The following is a 23,729-nucleotide window of genomic DNA, read 5'->3' on the forward strand; positions in this document are numbered from 1 at the left end:
ATTCAGGTCAGCTCATTCAAATAGTTTTACCCTGATATTCTAAAATCTACAACACGTCAGACGGTAGCGAACATATTCAATGTAACAGAATTTAAATAATGTTTCATCTGAATATAAACGACTTATATTTTAGCTGAATATTTTCACAATCAAAAAGAATTTGAATGAAGAGGATGATAAAGAATTTCCTTCTATTGGGAGACCCAAAAAAGTGGTGGCATTTGAGAATTTTATGTTTGAGTGAATCAATACGAAAAGTTCACTACAGGATTTTCGATGAATGATGAATGTCATCGTAGAATAAGTTCCCGAAAATTGATTTTTCTATATTTCATTTGATTTGTCCTATACATTGTAAATGTCTTGAGGTACCAATAAATAACTAATTATTTATTATTATATCAATGCATTAAGATGAGCAGTCACAAATACGCGTCAGTTGTCCTGCTAACTGTTTATTCATGTGAAATTTTTGTTCAAAGGTGAAGTACATCTTGATTGAAACTTCCTCTAATTCTTTTTACTTATATTGATGCAAGATGATTTTTGTCGAAGAATTCAACATTCTTGTAATTATTTGTTAATTCCTTCGGGAGATACCCATTCCCAACCACTGCAACATATGCATTTAATCTTCGGGTTAATATTTTTGAAATCTACAACTGATGTAACGTATTCAAACTTTAGCCAAAGAAGATAACGAACATTAACTCTCCTCAAGCTAGTGCATATTATGATATAATACTGATCTCTTGTATTTTCCATGCAAATAACTGGATTTGGTATGCCTTCAATCAGTTCGTATAAACTTTAATTATGTTCGTCACATATTTTCCGAATAGATTCGACATTGTGATAAAATACGTAATAAAAGAAATTTTTACGTAGAAGGGGCAACATAGCGTTGATTTAAAACCCAAAAATGTTTCGACAATCGCCATAACCCCACATTTTCGTACTATACAGAGTGAAATGTGTCAAAGTTCCATGGCAAACCGACTGCTAAAATAAAAGTGAATGGAGTATAGGTGAACCGAATGACGAAGTTTCTCAATTTCATATCATCCATGAACCCCAATGGAGACTTCACCTAGAAGGAAAACAAATTGTTATTCTTGGCTACACAGTTGAATCTGTGTAGCAAAAAGACCAAGAGACGATCACAAATGTTAAATTCGGTATTCCCAAGCAGTGCGATGTCGTATTTCACCACTTGGGCACTTTCAGACCATCCTGTATACTGTAATAGTTCTCCGGTAACGAAAACCTCACTTTTATCGAGGATATTCCCAACTCTCCCTATTCAATCCTAAATTTTCGCTCTAAACACACTTTTCGACATCAACAGCGAACTCTTCTTATCAGGAAAACATCGGAGGATAATAATAGCTTCCCCACCTATAAACAGAATTGCAAATCGGTTGCCGACTAGTATCGGCTTTTCCGGTTCGTTCCAAATATAGGTTCGGACACGAAACGAACAATTTCTGACTGTTGAATTGCAGGGTGTTGCCCCACAATTTCAACGCTATTGACGCACACGACATCGGAATACGAACCTACCGAAATACATCGATAATTATAGGTTATTTTTTCCACCGGGGTGAAAGCCATCTATTGGAATAATATCGAGAGGTGTAGAATTTCAATTGAATTCGATTGAATAAATGAATAATCAGGTGTATTGTGTTGTAGGTTCGTCGGAACCGTATCCGATTATACGTTTACCGAATCTGTTTCACAATGGGGCTTGTCTGATTATTATTTTCGATAATCAATCCTCGGAAATTGTGATTCCGTGAAATTTTCATTGATTTGGAACGTGATATTAGCCTCTTCACCTTTCATAGAAACACCCTTGAATGTAGATTAATCAGCTCATCAATATTTCATTTGCAGAAATTTTTTATTCAATTCCATAATAAATTATTTTAACAGGAATAATTTAAATCCGTGGGGGAAACTGAATGTATACGGGAAAGTTTATTTTTTGAAGGAAAACTGAGACTTGTTTTCTTGCGTGAAATACAGGGTGAGTCTTGAGGTCAAAAGGGGACACTTTTTTCTCATACCGTTTTTTCTGATTCAGCCCTGATACAAAGATATAGACATTTTAAGTTTTCTTAATGAGCTGTGCTACCTCTGGAGAAACAAAATTCTCTTCAGAATAAGAAGCTAAAACTATGACACTACACATCTGTGGACCTTAAACAGCCAATTTTGCAAACATTGCATACAAAAATAACATTTTTTATGGTTTTTCAACAGCCTGTATCTTTTGAACCGAGCAGATTCGGAAACAAGGGAAAAGAAAAATGTGTTTCTCTTGATCTCAAGAATCTACTGTTAAAATATTTGTACGAGGCAAAGACTCATCCTGTATAGGCTCTAAACTCCATTTTGGTTGTCCTCGTTGATTGAATTATGTGTCTCTGATGAAGGCTCACATGTCAGAAACTGGTCTGCCTGCTACTCTTCCGATGGATGACACGTTTCATTGCAGTTCATTTTAACTTAGATTCTCACTACTCATTTTCACGAAAACAATCTAATTTTCACGTAAACAATCTAATATCTAAAAACTTTTATTCCAATAATCGTTATCCATACTGAAATCGGATTATTCTATGATTAATTTCCATCACGTTATATTGAAAGACATAAGGATTAACAAACCTCCAACAAAATACAGAAAATCTGCAGAAAAAGAATGAAAATGTTGAAATGAATTCAGTGAATCGAACACAGTTGTGTAGACCCCATTTATTTATCCTTCTGGTGTCCTTTTAGGGATACACTATCTGTTTAAAAAACCTCCGTCGACACTGACCAACTTTCAGATGAGCCATAAAAAATCAGCATATTCAGAGGAGTTTTACGTCACCTTAGATTATGACATGGGAGCTGTGATAGCATTTTATAGTCTTACTTGGACGTGGCTGATATGTTTGACAGGAAAGGAGCATAAACTCCTTCAATTTGCACGAAATCTTTCTGTGATATAGGAAAATGTACGAAAAAAAAAAAAACTAGAGGAAGGAAAACATTTCAAGAGAATTACCCTGGAGGAACAGAAACATTCCAAAAATTACCTCGGACACTTAACACTCTAAGAAGTATCTGGATCTTATCATGAGAAGCTACACGTCCTTACTGGATTCCTTTCAAGGCTTTGTCACCTCAGCAGTTTCTGTGAGGAGGAGGATGAAATTACATATCCTTGTGACAGAATGCCTCACAGTTGCTAACCTCCTTGAAGCCATAACAGGTACAGGAGTTCCTTAAGCCGGGTCCAGACTATGTAACAAAACATTTTATTAACAAAGTTATACAACAAATGTGTTATACAACTTTGTTATATAACTTGTTATAAAATAGCAGAGACATCCAGACTATGTAACAAAATAAAACTAAACAAAAGTGCTCAACTGGAAGCAGTGGCATCTGTAGGACATTGAAAATGTCCTCAAACGTAGAGGATGTCATTTTGGCAGCAGCAGCTTGTGTAATTTTATGTAGACGAGTGAAATCTCATCGTTGAGAGCTAGGGGAACATTATAGTGGAACAACTCTTTTGAAGGATCTAGCTAGCAATGGATGACATAGACCCATTGACAGGGGACATTAAATGTGATGGTAGTTTTAAAAATTTCCTAGGGATGATGAGTTCTGATTTCGAATACCTAATAAATCAAATCGACCATAAAATAGACAAAAAAGAAACGACATTTCGAGATGCAATACCAGTAAAAGAAAGATTGGCGCTGCAGTAAATGTTTAATTACACTAGTGTGGACAAGTTGCGGCGTGTTTTATAACAAAGTTATATTACTTTCTTTGATCTTTACCGACACCCAACGGATAACATAAAATTTGCTATATAGCAAGAAAAATGTTGTATAACATTGTGTTACATAACTTTTTGAATTGAATTTCTCTAACAAGTTTTATAACTTTGCTTTATAACCTGTTTTGTTACATAGTCTGGACCCGGCTTTAGAGTTCTAGAACTATATGGCAAGCTGTAGAGGATATAGTGGAGAAAATAGCTCTACTTGGGGGCTCAACAGATCTTAAGGTCGCGGTTCAGAGCCTTCAAAATCGACAATCAATGTAGAGGAGTTTGCTTTTCTTGAAACAGTGAGTTACATTCAGTGGAGCCCTATCAGATAATTCGCTAGACGCACCTTCTACCCCAACAAGAGTTCTCCAAGTTGGAACCCTTCACCTGTCTGAGATCGAGGACATTTCCCGCGTCTCCTTTTTCCGCTTAGTCGAAGAAAAACGAGGGCCAATATCGATATCCCGTCTCTCCTTTTGTCTTACCAGGATCCCGTTTCCTTGCAGATTACTCTTCCGCCGATCCTTCGGTTTTTTAGGACCGATGAGAAAACTTTCGGATTCATTTGTACCGGGCGTAGCGTCGTCAGGACCCCGACTAGGGTCGTCCTTTATCCTTCGTCCCTGCAGTCTTCGGTTACGTTTCGTAATTGCTCTATTTGTGCGAATTTATTCGCACTCGAATCCAATTTCGATTTTACGTGATTTGGGAAGTTTTCCTGAGACAGGGAGACGGAATTTTTAATTCGTTAATACGGTTTCTGGTCAATCAAGAAGGTATATTTAAAATATTCAGTATTTTTTTTATATAGGTTAAAGTATTGAGGAAAATCTGTCACCGAATCTATGCTTTGTTTGATGAAATAAGGCAAAATCCAAAATACTTACACAATGGGCTAGTTTCCTAAAACTCCAAAACCGAATTTGAGATTATTAATGGAGAGCCTTTTCTATTAGTTATCCAACACGTAAAAGATTCGCTTCAAAATTCAGACATTTCAGAAATACACCCTTCGAAACTTCGACTATGGAAGGCTTGTGACGTAGAATGCCTTCATTAAAGTATAGTAATTTTTGTTAATTCGACAACACTGGAACCGATCAAGAAGATATCCACAGATTACAAAAAATTGTTTCTGTAATCTGTGTCTTTACCTTCTTAAAACCGATGACATTTTGTGTCATTATGTGTTTTTCTTGTCAAATGTGATCATCAAACTTGATATTTATTACGTCTATGGTGATCAGAAAACTTTCATGACCATTACTGACACAAATGGGCGTTGCCGGATTGTAAAAATGACGTAGAATGTTCACAAGAGCACTTCTGAAATCAGAATTTTCGTAATCGAATACAGACAAAATGCAATATGTTAAAATTCGAAAAAAATATATTTCGAGATATTTGAGTTATAAGGATTTTTATGACATATATTTTGAAATTTAGGAAAATACCCCATTCTCTCGAAAAATGTGAACAGTCTCAGAATCGGAGAAATTCAACAAATGTCAAAAGCAACGTAACTTATACACCACTGAATTATGCTCAGTGATTTCACATTATTCTATACATTCTCACATAATTCTATATCTTTATAGTTCTATGGGTGATCTACACTGAATGCCGTGTGGTATTTCTATGGAATATGTCAATGATCTCCATAGTCTGAGGCTCTATAATCTTCGGTGTGAAATATTTGGTATTTTCTCAATTCTTGTGTGAAATATTCTTCTGTAGACAGAAGAATGGATAGAATATGGATTTAACAGACCTTCTTCAATCCCCAATAACCGCTTCCAAAAGTTAATTATGTTTGCGGAAGAAATACGAAGAATGATATTTTGACGTTTCAGAAGTGCGAACTGAAATCGAGGAAAACAAGGTAAATTCTAGATTAAAATGCAGTTTTTCGAAATAATAGGGGACTATATCGTTGTTCTTCACTCCAGAATTGCAGCGAATTAAGAAAACTGACCAGTTCATGAAAGTACTTCTGTCTATAGAGTTTTGATGCATTTGAGGAATAATTATCGGAGGTAAGCAGGTATACATCTCATTTTTCCATACGCATTCGATATAGAATATCGTATTTTTGGGTTATTTTGGTACAGCCATAGAGCCATGAGAAAAATATTCGATAATAGAACGGACCTACAAGTTTTTGTGGCTTTTTCTCAATTCGATTTTGCAAAACCTTGGAATATAGATGTATTTAAGCATAACTAATATGTCTAAAACATCTTATTCTATACATTCTCACATAATTCTATATCTTTATAGTTCTATGAGTGTTCTGCACTGAATGCCGTTTGGTATTTCTATGCAATGTCAGTGATCTCCATAATCTGAAGCTCTGTAATAATCTTTGGTCTGAAGTATTTGGTATTTTCTCAGTTATTGTGTGAAATATTCTTCTGTAGACAGAAAAATGGATAGAATATGGATTAAGAAGACCTTCTTCAATCTCCAATAACCGCTTCCAAAAGATAATTATGTTTGCCGAAGAAATACGAAGAATGATATTTTTGACGTTTCATAAGTGCAAATTGAAATCGAGGAGAAGCTACATTCTAGATTTAAATGCAGTTTTTTGGGAATAACAGGAGACTTTATCGACTGTATCGTTGTTTTTCACTCCAGAATTGCAGCGAAAGATTTCAAAAATTGACTCCCTCATGAAAGTACTTCTGTCATTGAAGTTTTGATGCATTTGAGGAAATGCATTCCGGATTATCAGAGGTAAGTAGGTATACATCTCATATTTCATTCTCATTCATTGTAAAATATCCAATTTTTGGGTTGTTTTAGTCCAGCCATAGAGCTGTGGGAAAAAACATACGATCATAGAACGACCCTTCAAGTTTTTGTGGGTTAATTTATATTAATTCGATTTGGCAAAACCTTGGAACATATTTATGTTCCATTTTTTTGCAATTTTATGACCTGTCACCTCTTAGTCTCCTTGGTATTCGTTGGTTTCCTTATCTCCCGTCACTTCCTGTCGAAGTGTATGGTGTTCTTTCCCACGTTTTTCCGATTTGGTTAATTCCCTAAAGATTGGATGCTGTTTGGGTCGTCAAACATTGAAAAATTAAAAATTGAGGTAACATGCATTGTTCTTTCCTCACTCAGATACGATTTTCAACGTGGAAAATACATATTGTCCTTGCTAGTAATTCAGGTGGTCGATAATCACGTCCCATGGTAAACATACAACATCTGTAGAATAACGTGGATGTCCAAACGCCAGATGACGTACCTCAGGCACGCTAACGACTTTGTAAAGCAAGCATAAATTTCTGTTGCACATCCGGGCAGATGAAAGGATTGGCCCCAAAACCGGAGGATGCCGTTGTTACAAACACGCCATGAATATTTCAAGCGATCAGATTATTCCCGAACACTAGGCCTAGTAGCGTCCAATAATATTATTGCCGTGCAATATTCATGTGTTCGGTGTTGCGAGGCATGTGGAGGTAATGTTTATTCTAATCAGTACAGGAGCGATCTTTTCCCTGGCACGCGCGCCGTCAGGATCTGCGGTCCTGGATTGGGTATCATTGGATATTACGTGCCCTATCTGTTCGAAATCACGTTTTCTGCCTTTATTTGTTTGGGATAACCAATAAAGTGTTGCCTCGCTTTTATCGATCTCTGGGAGATATGGAGTGATGGTCGGAATTTTCGTCTGAATAAATGCGGGATATAACTCCCTCCTGCTTGTCTGTACAGTATACGTTATTTCCTGTAGTTATGACTTCATATTTCCTTATATCGTAGGAAATTATCATCTACCCATATCATGTCAAAATGGAAATTTCGAAGATTATTGCCAATGTCGTTAAAGGGGAAATAAACCGAGTTAGGGATATTGACTTAAGTTGCAAAAAAATATAGTTAAAATAAGAGTTTTGTGATGAAAATTCATATTGATATGATTTCAAGTTGCAAATTAATTTTAGCCTGTAGAGCAGCGTAAACAGAGTGGTTAAGATAAATCGAGTTAAATAACGAAATTTTATTCCCAGAGAATTCAAGCATTTTCAGACTATCAATACAATGTATGGCCTCCACGGGCATCAATTACAGCTTGACATCTTCTTTGCGTACTACACACGAAGTTGTTGAACATTTCTTGAGGAATTTGGTTACATAAACGGGGCAGAAGCTCTCTCAGATCATTTAAGGATTCTGGGGTAGGTTGATGATTATCTAACCTTCTTTGGAGCATATCCCATGCATGTTCTATGCGATTCAAATCTGGTGGGTGCGGAGGTATAGGTAAATGTGCAGTACCAAGCTCATCGCGCGCATTCTCAACTATGGCTGCACGGTGCGGTCTAGCGTTATCGTCTAGAAATTGAAAAGTTTCACCAAAAGCAGTGTGAAAATTTGGCACAACATTGTCAATGACATGCTCCCTATAGTGTAAGGCGGTCATATTCCCAGGACAAATGTGTAGATCTGTGCGCCCGTTGAAACATATCCCGGCCCATACCATAACACTACCCCCTCGGAATGGATGGAATTCTTTGACATAGCGACGATTACGGGGTGTGCCTGGGATTGTCCATACCCTTATTCTTCGAGAATCTGAAAATCGTCTATGTCTGGATTCATCAGTGAAAAGGACACTACGCCATTGATCGTTCCAATTGATATGTTGCCTTGCCCATTCCAGTCTTTGACTCTTATGGTCACGTGTTAATGTAACTCCTCTTAATGGACGTCTAGAACCTAGATTAACCTCTCTCAAACGTCGTCTGATGGTTTCGATGGAACTTGGACCCCATCTGCATTTTGAAGAGTATTTCGTAGCATTCTACACGTAGATGTAGGGTTTCTTTTCGCCGAAACGGTCCTGAGTAGGTGTTGTTTTTCGTCGCTCACCAAGCCTTGGTCTTTCTAACACGGTACCTGTCTCCCTGAACCAATTCCAAAGTCGAGATATCACACTTTGGCTGACTTGGAGCCTTACCGCTCCAACAACCTGAGTTAGGCCACCCTGTAGCATTCCGATAGCCCTATTAGCCTCAGCTTTTGTTAATTTACGTGTTGGCATTTTCAGAAAACTCGTTTCAAATCGAAGCCGTTGATAAACTGACTTCATTTCAAAATAAGAACATTCATGAAGCAAAGAACCAAACTTCAGAAAAAAGGCGACCAGATTGACGAAATGTCTCATACTGATTTTTATTGGATCGATTCAAGTTGTTATTGAGTTTTAAATGATTTTACAGCGATTTTCTCGAAGATTACATACTTTTAAGAACGATTGAATACGATATCCCTATCTTTTGTGGATGAATTGAAGGCAGCTTCAACGTCATCGGAATGTATGTATACACTGCTCAGCATTGATCGGGCACTGACTCCAAGAATGAATAGTCAGCTTCACACACTCTGATTAGAAATCAGAACCAAGGGTTTGATGAAATTTAAACAAAAACTTGTATGTTTGATGTGCAAAAGATGATTATCAACACAATACAATAAGATACCTCCTTTTGTTCGAAATTCTTCTAATCAATTTCGAGAGAGAGATAGACTAGCCTCCATGACCTAGTTCTTTCTCCCCATGTAGGCCGATCCAATTTGAAATCAAGGACTCTCGTCGCTGTATCGACGAAAATCTACCAAATTGGCAACTATAGGTAGTTCAGGTTAACTATGGCCATTAAATGTGACTATCCAGTGATTATTAAGGGTCCTCAACCTGTAATTCATAGCTGGAAAATTCGATTCCTGGCTCGCTTTCCGTGCCGAGGCACGCAAAAACGCGGAGAATGTAACGGAAATCGAATTCAATTTGTTGAATGGGCGGGGTGAAATAACCGTCAACATTTTGAGCGGTCATTAGAACGTTTAATGAAGTCGCAAGTCCTTCAATGGGCGAGTAACGCGGGAGAGATTTCAATGCAGAAGGTCTGCACTGAGGTTTTCTGATGAAGTTTGGTATTCATAATGTCGAGGCAAAGGCAGGGAACTTTTGTGAGGTGGGAATTTCGAAAGAAGCTATTTTTGTTGCCTCTCAATGAGAGGCAGAGGAGTTATACTTTATTCACTTTTATTTTAGCACTCGGTTGGCCATGGCCATGGAAATTTGACACATTTCACTCTGTATAGTAGGAAAATGTGGCGTTATGACGCTTGTCAAAACATTTTTGGGTTTTAAATCAACGCTATGTTGCCCGTTCTACGTAAAAGTTTCTGTTATTACGTATTTCATCACAATGTCGAATCTCTTCGGAAAATATGTGACGAACATAATTTAAGTTTATACAAACTGATTAAAGGCATACCAAATCCAGTTATTTGCATGGAAAATACAAGAGATCAGTATAATATCATAATATGCACTAGCTTGAGGAGAGTTTATGTTCGTTATCTTCTTTGGCTAAAGTTTGAATACGTTACATCAGTTGTAGATTTCAGAAATATTAGCCCGAAGATGAAATGCATATGATGCAGTGGCTGGTAATGGGTATCTCCCGAACCCGAAGGAATTAACAGATAATTACAAGAATGTTGAATTCTTCAACAAGAAACATCTTGCATCAATATAAGTAAAAGGAATTAAAGGAAGTTTCAATCAAGATGAACCTTTGAACAAAAAATTCACATGAATAAACAATTAGCAGGACAACTGGCGCATATTTGTGGCTGTTCATCTTAATGCATTGATATAATAATAATTAATTAGGTATTTATTGGTACCTTAAGACATTTACAATGTATAGGACATGTCAAATGAAAAATAGAAAAATCAATTTTCGGGAACTTATTCTACGATGACATTCATCGAAAATCCTGTCGTAAACTTAGAGTTAATGTTCGTTATCTTCTTTGGCAAAAGTTTGTATACGTTACATCAGTTGTAGATTTCAAAAATATTAACCCGAAGATGAAATGCATATGATGCAGTGGTTGGGAATGGGTATCTCCCGAGAGAATTAACATATAATTACAAGAATGTTAAATTCTTCAACAAAAATCATCTTGCAGCGATATAAGTAAATGAAATTGAAGGAACTTTCAAGTTAAGATGAACAAAACCTTTGAACCTTCAAGACACGAGATGCATCATTACAAAAGTACCTCGATTCTAACACTCAGCTTATCCTCAGAACACTCCAAATGCTTTGACACCTGAAACACCGGGCTAAACTCCCCAAACCCCAGCGTATCTCTCCAAAAAGTGCTTCATTCCCCATTTCGCCTCCCAGAAAGACAAGAATAATTCTTCACGCAGCTCCATCCTTCCCCCCGTTTCGTTCTTAAACGACCCTCATCGGGGCGGACGTGCGAACGGACCCTCGAAACGACCGAAATCGAATAACGGACAAAGGATTAACACGTCATTCAATCGGAGACGGGCGAGAGGAACTCGGCGATATTGAAATGTTCAATCCCCGCGTGAAAACCGTCGAAGCGCGTAGTCGTTTTATTTCGTTGCGGCAAATTTATCCTCTGAATGGAACGTCAATCGTCCCCCGGCTAATTAATGAAGAGCCCCCCCAACGGTCGACTAACTCGAATAACTCGGTCCCGAAAGAAAAGTCCGCCGCCCCCGGTATCGGTATTCAGCGACGCTACTACGGCCGATTTGAATAATTCGGCCTAATTCGATAGTAGCAGTATCTCGTTGCCCTATTTGGATTGCGATAATGGGAGGGCGATGACAAGCCCACAAATGGGGAGTATTGATCATCGAACTCGAAGATTCGTGATTAGTTTTATAATGATAGAGGTACGTATACTCCATTCGCATTCATTTTAGCAGTCGGTTGGCCATGAAATAATTTTCTCAAGTTTTTGTAACTAGAACGGAGTATGATTGGCACTCATGAAATGTCGTTAATGTCATTACGCCGTTGCCACAACTAATATCAATTTTTATCACGAAAATGACGAGAGTGATTGAAAAAAGAGACAGTATTTCAGGAAGTGCTATTTAGAATTCAGGTCCGCTCATTCAAATAGTTATACCCTGATATTCTAAAATCCACAATACGTCAGACGGTAGCGAACATATTCAATGTGAGTGAATTTGTATTATGTTTCATCTCAATCTAAAGACTTATATTTCAGCTGAATATTTCCACAATCAGAAAGATTGTGAATGAAGAGGATGACAAAGAATTTCCTTATATTGTGAGACTCTAAAAAGTGGTGGCATTTGAGAATTTTATGTTTGAGTGAATTAATGCGAAAAGTTTACTACAGAATTTTCGATGAATGTCATCGTAGAATAAGTTCCCGAAAATTGATTTTTCTCTTTTTCATCTGACTTGTCCTATACATTGTAAATGTCTTAAGGTACCAATAAATACCTAATTATTATTATTATATCAATGTATTAAAATGAACAGCCACAAATACGCGCCAGTTGTCCTGTTAATTGTTTATTCATGTGAAATTTTTGTTCGAAGGTGAAATTCATCTTGACTTGAAACTGCCTTTATTTTCTTCTACTTATATTGATTCAAGATGATTTTTGTTGAAGAATTTAACATTCTTGTTATTATCTGTTAATTCCTTCGGGAGATACCCATTCCCAACCACTGCATCATATGTATTTCATCTTCGGGTTAATATTTTTGAAATCTACAACTGATGTAACGTATCCAAACTTCAGCCAAAGAAGATAACGAACGTTAACTCCCCTCAAGCTAGTGCATATTATGATATTATACTGATCTCTTGTATTTTCCATGCAAATAACTGGATTTGGCATGCCTTCAATCAGTTTGTATAAACTTCAATTATGTTTGTCACATATTTTCTGAAGAGATGAGACATTGTGATAAAATACGTAATAACAGAAACTCTTACGTAGAACGGGCAACGTAGGGTTGATTTAAAACCCAAAAATGTTTTGACAAGCGTCATAACCCCACATTTTCGTACTATACAGAGTGAATTGTGTCAAATTTCCATGACCAATCGACTGCTAAAATAAAAGTCAATGTAGTATAGTTGCAGGAACGTCCATTGAGTAATTTTTGAAGGGAATAATGGAGAATTAAAATTTTAATGGATCATTGATTTTCAACGGAGTTTCCTGCAAATGAGCGAAAGTCTATGGAAAATTCGGGGTGGGTTTTTCCGCCCCAGTGGTTCATCTGGCGAAAAAATATAGCAGTTACCACCAGTGGCGTATATAGAAAATATTTTCGGGGGGGGCCCCGAGATGCTTACACCATCAAATGATCCAATGGTTAGATTAGGTTGGATGCAATTTTTCGATTGAGAATCAAAGGATAACTTTGGGCATAGTCTCCCTGTTTTTCATCAATATCTCGTACACATTGTTTTCAAATCTTAAAAGTTATGATGCAAAAAAAATTACCATTGGTTGCTATTTCTAGCCAACACTCACGTCTGTGAACTATCCCCATTTAACGGACTCCTGCAACGTGACGAGAAATTGATAGAGTAGTGAGGTTTTCACAAAAGGCTTCATCATGTTTTGAACAAGAAAAAAAACGACAATGAGAAATTTCATTTTATTATAAGTGGAAAAAATAAAAATTAATTGACGACATGAAGACGAGGTTAGCTGAACATTCGCTTACATAGATGGTTACAAAACAAACCCCAGTTTTCTCGGTACACTAGCAAACTTATCAAGAACTTCCTCGTCGCTAACTGTGATGTCTCTGTGAATAGAGAGTAATGCGAGACCATTTAGTCTATTCTCAGATGTGCTGTTCCTTAGGTAAGTTTTCAGTCTTCTTAGGCTAGAGAAAGTCCTTTCAACGGTAGCGACTGACACGGGAAGAACAGCTAGTATTTTTAGAAGGATATAAATGTTGGGGAATAGATCTTTGTCACAGTTTTCTAGAGAACTAATCGCCGTTTTTGGCAGAACTTCAGGTCTTTCCTGTTTCCACTTTTCTTGCCACAGCTTAAACTCACTTCGCACAATGTCGTTAAATGACAAATCTGGTTCATATAATTTCAATGCAGCTTCTAATGAAGTGATGTCTGTTCTGATACAAAATTGTGGAAGAATGTTTTGTAAAGATATTATTGTGTCTTTATGAGATTGGAATCTTTCCCTTAACGCTTCACAAAAATCATCCAGGTATGGCACATAAACTGCTCGTCTATAATATTCTTCTTCTGTGGTATAAGGTACATTGTTGCGTGTTGTTTGAAGCCGACAAAATCGTGGAAGCTCCTCTGTGACAAAAAGTTTGGAGGCTATTGTCTTCACCTGTTCATATAATGGTTTGAACGTTTGCCCGGCATTTGATCTCTGTTTTGACAGTAGGTCTAAAACAGTTGTGATGTTGCTTATAGCCTGACTAAGGTCAATGTTTTTTTTCTGAAGGGTCTCAGACAAGCTGTGTGTAGTCGACAGCATCTGGCTCAAAATGAAAAGATTAACAATAAATGGAAAAGTACAAATGGCACGACTTAAAGCAAATGCTTTAGTTGATGAAACACTAGATTCTTCTATCTTATGTAGGGAGAGTATGATAGCTTCTAAAATTTCTTTGAATAGAATAACTGAGTCATGTCTCTCCACCCATCGCGTTTCGCACAATGAAATCAGCTTCTTTCTCTTTTCATCAGGAAAGCACTCTGAAATCGTGGATTTTAAAATCTCTGTGTTCTTAGCTGATGCATGAAAGAATGCACATATTTCTTTAATGACACCCATGCAGTTTCTAATAGAGGAAATGCTACTTGCATCTGACAAGCACAAGTTGAGTGTATGCGAAGAACAATGTGTATAAAGGGCCAATGGTAGTTTTTCTCTGATAGCAGCTTGAACTCCTCTGAACTTGCCACTCATAGTGGCAGCACCATCGTATCCTTGGCCTCTCAATTTGTTCAAATCAAGACCTAAATTTGACAAGGTCTCTAATACAGTTTTCGCCAAACCTGCACCAGTTACATCATGAACGGGGACAAACGTTAGGAAATCTTCTCTGATTTTGAAAGTTTCTTCATCAACATAGCGAATGCAAAGTGAAAATTGTTCTATTTGGCTTATATCAGTGGTTTCATCCGCTAAAACAGAATAGAAGATAGAATTCCTTACTTTTGCCACAATTTTGGATTGAATCAAAGAACCAAATGTGTTAATGATGTCGTTCTGAATGACAGGGCTTGTGTACATTGTTTTTCCACCAGCACTGATCAATTGGTCCTTAAGAAGATTATCTCCGCTGTTAGCTCGGTATCTCAACAATGATCGGAAATTTCCGTCATTTTCGTCAGGTTCTTCAAGACTCACTCGTCCAGAATCATTATGACCTCTGAGAGCAATCATTTGCCTTCCGCATAACTTAATAGTTTGAATTATAGCAACCAGTTTCTTTCTATTATTCTCAATATCTAATTTTCTTCGAGAATTCACTTGATCAATAACACTTACACGTTTTTTTTTAATCAAGGATTTTGTGTTTTCAGCAATCAAAATGGATTGCCTATGGTATTTCGAATCTTGATGATTTTTGAACATTTCCCTAGCTTTTTTGAAATTTATGAAAGGCTGGGTCACAAATATTCCCAATGATTGGTGATTTCCTTTCCCTACATGTTCGCTCTGAGAGAAAAACACGCAGTATTTACAAAATGCTCCGCATTTCTCCTCTGAATACGTTAACCACTCAAATTCTTCAAGCCATTTTGCTTGAAAGGATCTCGTGTGGTTTGAAATCGAAGTGGTAGGAAATTTGTAACCAGACTGAGGTTTCCATACATTTTCTAACAATGAAACTTTTTCATCATTTGTTAATGAACAAATATAACTCCTTTGACAGTAATTTCCAATATCGTTTACATTTTTAATAACTTGAAAAATACCTTCCACATCTTGACCAGAGGAGCTGGTTTGAAAGACATCGGCACAAGCAATTTCACTTTGTCCTTCCACGGCAACGCGGGCTTCTAAATTTTCAACTCCAGGTCTATCCACATTTTGTCTTTTCGTGAAAAAATCTTGAATTGAACTTTGTCTCTTCATTGTGATTTTCTTTCACTGGTCAGTTTTCAATTACGACCCGAGAACACTAAAATACTCTTACGACTTATTATATTAGATATTAGAACGCAAACGTGAGATTTAGGTAATCATCAACTACTGTCCTAGCGGCTTCAGCCGTGTCGTGCGTATTACAGATTAGCTTTATTCACGCAAGCGCAGATAGAAAAGAACCGTTCGCGGATTCAAAGACATGATCAGAGCTTCGGAGATTTGTAACTGGTACGCATGTTCCGAATTTTAAGATCTGAGCCTGCGTATAGGTTCCCAACCAGTTTAGAAATCGTCACGCGAACAAACAGTTGTTGTATATTCACATCAGACGCCGTAGCCATGATTCTCGAGCCTGTTTAATTTATTATAGTATTTCAGTTTTCTTTATTCATTTCGGGGGGGGCCCGGGCCCCCTGGGCCCCCCCCTATATACGCCACTGGTTACCACACAATCGTTATATTTACTCTAGTATCGAAAATCCTGTAAAATCGGAAAACATCGCTTTGTACCAATTACCGCAAAACGGATTCTGCGAAGGTATCCGTGTAAACAAAAAAATAACCTCGCCCCCGTTTCTATTGGCGTCCGCGTTCGTTGGTTAGCGGCGGGGTAAACGATGACAAAAGACCCCCGGTATTTCCGGCGGTTGATGATTTTTCCGTATGTTTTGTTTTCGAATCGCGGCCGGGTCCTCGGTCGCCCCCAGCCGACGTCATCCCCGTCGGATTATTCCTGAAATGCGGCAGAATTTCTCGCCTCGTTTGCGTCGATGTATATCTGGTTTTTCGATCCAACGAACGGATTTAATGAATCGCTCGTGGCTTCTCCATGATGTGTCGTTTTCGATGTGGATAACGTCCGTTTGCATCGATCATTGCGTTCACGGTGATGTTGCCGTGTTTCCATCGGAAATATCTCGATTGTATTCGTGAAAATATTGATAGGACAGTAGATCAACCCCTTCGCTAGATCCACCTTTTCCCGTTCAAAAACAATGATGAAATGAATCTGATAAATACATAGAAGGACCATAAACACTGTTCTTCGCTCTTGGATTTTAGGTCACCCCATAGAAAAAATATTGCGCAACGAATAGAAACATTAAAAAAATAGGAAAAGTCAATATTGTACATTCACAAACCCAGCGATTGATTATGCGGTATTAAAATGTTCGATATACACTGCGCAAAAAAATTAACGCACATTTTCTTCAATACAGATGTTTTTTCCCAGCAGGAATAAGAAAATATGATATTATCAGATTTTGAATGTATTGGCTCCATTCTAAAATCAGTTGTTCTCGATCAATTCTAGTGATCAATAGTTTTTCTTTCGTTTGGTTTCCTACACTCGATCGCTATGCAACGCGAAACACGCAATTTGACCCAAGAGGAATGTGCCCAAGCGGTAGTTTTGCGAGAAGAAGGGTGGACATACACAAGAATTGCAGAAAGGTTTGGAGATTCCCATACAAGTGTGTCCAGAAGGTTACAGCGATTCAGGGAGACAGGTATGAATGTCCGAAGACCAGGACAGGGTAGACCACGGGTAACAACTGCCATTCAAGAACGTTACTTGAGAGTTTCTTCGTTGAGACAACGGTTTGCCGGGGTGTGGAAGGATCTGTAGGACACGGTTGGGTCTCTTCAGTCACAGGAGGACACACAGTCGCAAGTCGCCCTAAGAAATTATAAGTTCGATCGCATCGATAGTTTTCTTTTTGAGTCTTTTTGTAGATTTATTCTCGATAACAGGATACAGCAATGATAAATGAATGATTCCCCCGTTTCGCCAAATTGGAAATTTTATAGACATTGACAGATAAACGCGCCCTATCGAAACGATGAGATTTTAAACCAATTGCAACACTCGAAAATTCGTATTAGCAACAGAGTGATTTATCTGGTGATTGCTTCAAGCCCTTCATCCTTTGTTCTCGCTAGACTAAGGGTAAATGCACGTCCGTATCGTAATTCTTCAGACGTTTGCCGTAAAATGCGCCGAGGTTGCCTGAAAGCAGAAGCGAACTATTTGTCACCGTGAAGTTCGCCTTTTAAGGATAATAGCATTCGACTTCAAAGTTGACAATCTGGGGCACAAATTCGGAGTTGGGACGTCTTCAGACTTACTCCAGATTGGGTATTCTTCGGGATTACACTACATCGAAGCTAACGTCGAAGTTACAGGTGGAATTGAACAGCTATGACAATAAGTGCCTTCATTTTATGAAGGCACTCATGAGTTTAGTTGGCTTTTTTATTTTTCGAAATACACTGCGCGAAAAAATTAACGCACATTCTGAAAATCTCAATTTTAATGAAAGTTAATTCTACATTGACTTTACAACTTATTTTTTATGTTCTCTCGGAAGGTTTTGAACGAAACAAGACACATTAAATGGAAGAAAAATTCAGGATTCCACCGAATCTTATGTGAAAGAAGAGAAATGAACAATTTTTAAAATACTGAAATTCTGATAAGTGATTTAATACTTGGTATTTCCACCCCTTGCGTTAATTACAGCTCGGCAACGACGGTCCATACTCAAAATGGGTGATCTCAAAATGTTCTGATCTAATCCTTCCCAGATTTCTCCGAGTTGGATTCCTAAGTCATTAAGAGTAGCTGGATGATTTTCTGAACTTCTCAGCCTTCTATTGAGGTTGTCCCAAACCTGCTCAATCGGACTGAGATCTGGACTTCTTGCTGGCCATTCCATTCGAGAGACTTCAACCTCTTCAAGGTACTCCTGAACGATGCGCGAACGGCATTATCGTCCATAAAAATGAAATTTTCACCAATGTATGGGGCAAATGGCACTACATGCTCTTCAAGAGTGTTCCTTATATACTTATCAGCATTCATAGCTCCATTATCAACGATCACTAGGTCTGTGCGAGCAGTCAAAGATATTCCACCCCATACCATAATCGATCCTCCCCCAAAACCAGTAGTATTCAGGAAATTGCACGCATATCTTTCATGTGGACGTCTGTATACAAGGGAAAGTCGATCACAATGGTAGAGAGAATCTAGACTCATTTGTGAATCAAACTTTGTCGGATTACACTTGTATCGCAATTGAAGTGGTCTGGAAATGCCTTTGCTAACCTACTGTTGTTGTACACGGGCTTTCTCTAGCAGCTGTCGCCGTGTAAAAATCAGGTCCACCGTACCTCTATTCGGTCGAAAGCTGCGCTGGGGAGTTATCTACCAGTGAAATCCCCACATCCTTATACGCGAATCCAGCGTCCTTCTTTTCATAAATCTGGATTTTTAGAGCGCCTCGAACTCCTCCAAACCCGGCACCGAGACCCCCTTGTCTACAGCCCGTCAGACGCATCTCATTTTCCACCTCATCGCTTATCCCCTACCCCGTCCATATTTTCCGAGGGAAAACATCGGTTTCGAGTAATACCGTCCTCGAGCGGCCTGGAATTCCTCATTTGCCACCACGAATTCGAGGTTAAATTCATCGAACCGAGAGCAGTCAGCTCAAGTATTCCTGTCTGAGCGAATGCAAGAATGCCCGTGGAACTTTCTGGTCCAATCATCTTGATGAAAGTACGGGGGTGGCACGGGGTAGGGTTTTTATCTTTTATCTCGTTACGACGGAGTCAATCTGCTGAGGGTTGCCACGTGAGCACTCGGAATTGGGTAAATGAAAGATGGAAATTTGACGAGTTGGGGAAGAGTTTTCTTCTCAGATTGGTAGGGCCGATTGGGTATAGAAGGTTGTTACCTTGAGGGGGATGTTTTTTTTCGATCGATGCTCATTTTACGTTGGGGATTTTTTAATATTTTAGTGCTGTTGGCAATGACGAACCCTCGGAATTGATCATTACGATTAACTGTGCGCCGCGACACGCTGATGAGGTTTTTTTATGTGAGGGTGTAATTTTGGTAACTATAGGCGCATTTTTTATTGAATATTTGGCTGATGCCCCACTTATACGGTATACAAATAAGCTGCACCGCAAGAGTTAGGGATATCGTATTCAATCGTTTTTAAAAGTATGTAATCTTCGAGAAAATCGCTGTGAAATCATTTAAAACTCAATAACAACATGAATCGATCCAATAAAAATCAGTATGAGACATTTCGTCAATCTGGTCGCCTTCTTTCTGAAGTTTGGTTCTTTCCATATGCTTCATGAATGTTCTTATTTTGAAATGAAGTCAGTTTATCAACGGCTTCGATTTGAAACGGGTTTTCTGAAAATGCCAAGACGTAAATTAACAAACGCTGAGGCTAATAGGGCTATCGGAATGCTACAGGGTGGCCTAACTCAGGTTGTTGTAGCGGAAAGGCTCCAAGTCAGCCAAAGTGTGATATCTCGACTTTGGAATAGGTTCAGGGAGGCAGGTTCCGTGTTGGAAAGACCAAGGCTTGGTGGGCGACGAAAAACAACACCTGCTCAGGATCGTTTCATCACCGTTTCGGCGAGAAGAAACCCTACATCTACGTGTAGAATGCTACGGAATACTCTTCACAATGCAGACGGGGTCCCAGTTTCCATCGAAACCATCAGATGACATTTGAGAGGGGTAAATCTAGGTTCTAGACGTCCATTAAAAGAAGTTCCATTAACACATGACCACAAGCGTCAAAAACTGAAATGAGCAAGGCAACATATCAATTAAAACGATCAATGGCGTAGTGCCTTTTCACTGGTGAATCCAGATATGGACGATTTTCAGATTCTCGAAGAATAAGGGTATGAACAATCCCACGCATAACCCGTAATCGTCGCTATGTCTAAGAAGTCCATCCATTCCGAAGGGGTAGTGTTATGGTATGGGCCGGGATATGTTTCAACGGGCGCACAGATCTACACATTTGTCCAGGAAATATGACCGCCTTACACTATAGGGAGCATGTCATTGACAATGTTGTGCCAAATTTTCACGCTGTTATTGGTGAAACTTTCCAATTTCTAGACGATAACGCTAGACCGCACCGTGCAGTCATAGTTGAGAATGCGCGCGAGGAGCTTGGTATTCCACATTTACCAATACCTCCGCACTCACCAGATTTGAATTGCATAGAACATCCATGGGATATGCTTCAAAGAAGAATAGATAATCATCAGCCTACCCCAGAATCCTTAAATGATCTGTTGAAATATTTCAAAGAGTCAAAGACTCACCCTGTAAATCTCGAGACCCAAAAAGTTAGGGGCACACAAAACATCTGTGACATTTATGTCAAAAAACTTGAACGAGTCAATAAAGTCAATAAAAGTCAGTTTTCTATCGTCACACACTTTCATATCATCTTATTTTCTAAGAAAATTGATTTGTATAAACCACTCGAAATCACAAAAACATGAACTTAACCAACATTTGTGTGCCCCTCAGGAAAAATGTGTCAAAGCCAGCTTATCTGAAGTTCTTGACATATTGCAACCACAGATGAGTTATCTGATGCTGATATGGATCTTACTGGTAGGTTATGTCGTTATCAGATTTCCGAATTTCACCTCTGACAATTCCAACACAACCTCCTGGTAAGTCCATAGCTGAAACCTGTCCTTATTAGGGGTAGGTAATGGCGCAGAAGAGTACCACGCATCGCTCGTTTCACGATTGCAAGTCGAAACCCCCAGTGACGCCCGTTATCGACCGTCCCACTGTTTAATTATGCAGAAAACAGCGCCCAGCAAGAAGCGAAATCTAATAGCATATGTAAAACACCCATTAATCACTTCTAACGTGTTCATTTCGGCGAGATGCCTGGAAATATTTACGCCTGCCTGTAATTTCCGTCTCCCCCTTACACCCCTAGGCACCCCGCCGCTGCCGGGACTCCGGGACACTGATGGGATTCGCAGGTACGATTTCAATGCACCTGTAATTTCTGTATATTCGAGAAGTGAGGACATTTTCGATGATGCCGAGAAGCTGGAGGAGGGGGAAGTTCTCCTGATGATGTTTCCGTCAATTTGAAGGCTTTTGTACAGTAGAATTCACTCTTTGGGGGTAAACGAGGCAAGGAGATTCGTAGAAAAATAATGATGTATTCACTTGAACAATATCGTGGAATTTTGCCTTCATTTATACAGGGTGTATTTGAAAGTGATGCTTTTTTCTCAACAGAAGGTAGAACTGGTCCAAATGAAGCGTTTCACCAACAATCACTTATACAAAACTTTCAAAATGACAAAGTTGAAAAAAAAAATTGAAAATGATCACTGAAATAGATCCTAATACGACCCTAGACCGTTTGTTAGCTGCATTATCGCAAAGCAGGAGTAAAAAACCACAAGGTGGAATACCTTGTGGTTTCGTTTAGGATGTTGGCCCGTTCGATATTTACGTGGTAATGAAAATGGAAACTTAGGATTGCCGAATTGCCGTCATTATTTTTTAGTAACTTACACGATTTTATGAAATGGCCCATTTCGATACCAACTGACATAAGGGACTTAGGACACAAGTGTAAAAAATAGAATAATACTTCAAAATCTCACCAATGAGATTCGTCTGAATTATTCACGAATTTTTCCACAATGGACATCGCAGTCTTCATGTTCGAACCTTCCAACAATCGTCGTAAAATGGGATGAAATGGGGAAACATCATGACACTTTTTATTATAACTAACATAAGCACTTTCAAGAAACTGCCTCGATTTTCTACATTTCTTTTCACCCTAAATTGCACGATACAACAATTATGATTCTCTCAAAAATGACCTGATGCATCTAATCCGATGAACTTGGTACTGTATCGTTTTTGCGATACGGGAGTCACCGTCCACAGTCTCGTATTTGAAATTCACTGAAATTTTGTCGAACTTCTATAGGGGTTGTATCTCAGCCATCTTGATATTTTATATAGACAATTTTTGGTTAAACGACTCATTTTGTTGTGTTCTACCTTCTGTCAAAAAAAGCTTCACCTTTGAAAACATCCTTTATATTCAATTCGACTGGATTTTCATCAGGTAGAAATTGACAAAATGCATAACATTTTTTATGCGTTTTCAACAGCCTGTATCTTTTGAACCGAGTCGAATCGGAGAAAATGGTAAAGGTAAAATGTGTTTCTTTTGACCTCAAGAATCTACTGTTAAAATATGTTTACGATTCGAAGACTCACTCTGTATAAAAAGATAGTGTAGGTGACAACGTAGAAGCATCAAGAGCCACAAGATCAGAATAGCACATAAAAAACCTTTTGATATGTCGAATTCCCGATCGCACAGTGGCGGCTCGTGATCTAGTTCACTAGGGGGCTACTTTTAGAATAATAATAAAAGTATGAAATTTTAAAACCGGTTTTCCGCAAAATTTTATGCAATTTATAATTCTTCTTGAAACATACCTGTTCTTATCTACTTGCTCGTTGTGCTTAATAATATAATTCCGGTATTCTAATTGAGCCGCGATATTAGTCGTAACCAGAAAAGCTAATTCTGTCGAACAATTTACATGCTTGGCAGATAGCTCATGCTTCTTAATTTTTTCATTAAGGTGCTTCAAATCTCTAAATCCTGCCCTTGCTCATACGTTATCAATTGTTATACACTTGTCTTGAGAAGTTTTTGGAGTTTTATCTGCCTGGGTTAAATTTAAATCGGGAGTCGGTCTACCCAGCAGTTGAATACGGCTTTTTTCCGCCAGCGAAATCAGTTTTTAAAATATTTTGAACACTTTTGTCCGCCGTGATTTGAAAACGTAAACAAATACGAACGCACGCTAAGATGTCTATACGCTAGCCGGCAGCGGCTAGAATGAAGCGGATAGGGGCGACTTTTATCGTAGCCCTTTTACTCCTTAAAACGACCGACCCGAAGAGTTGCGGCTGGAGCCGAATGACTGTCCGAATGCAAGAATTCGGGGCTACACGATTCATCGCCCATGCAGGGACGAACTGCTAGATTATGA

The 23,729-nt window shown here is 38.4% G+C and overlaps 1 protein-coding gene across 1 annotated transcript in view; it reads left to right on the forward strand.

Annotated features, from left to right (window-relative positions):
* Positions 1 to 23,729, forward strand: part of LOC123308289 (fasciclin-2-like) — a 126,272-nt gene that overhangs the window by 22,502 nt on the left and 80,041 nt on the right. The window lies entirely within an intron of this gene.

The sequence above is a fragment of the Coccinella septempunctata genome, chromosome 2, assembly GCF_907165205.1.
Source record: "Coccinella septempunctata chromosome 2, icCocSept1.1, whole genome shotgun sequence".
In the NCBI taxonomy this organism is placed as follows: domain Eukaryota; kingdom Metazoa; phylum Arthropoda; class Insecta; order Coleoptera; family Coccinellidae; genus Coccinella; species Coccinella septempunctata.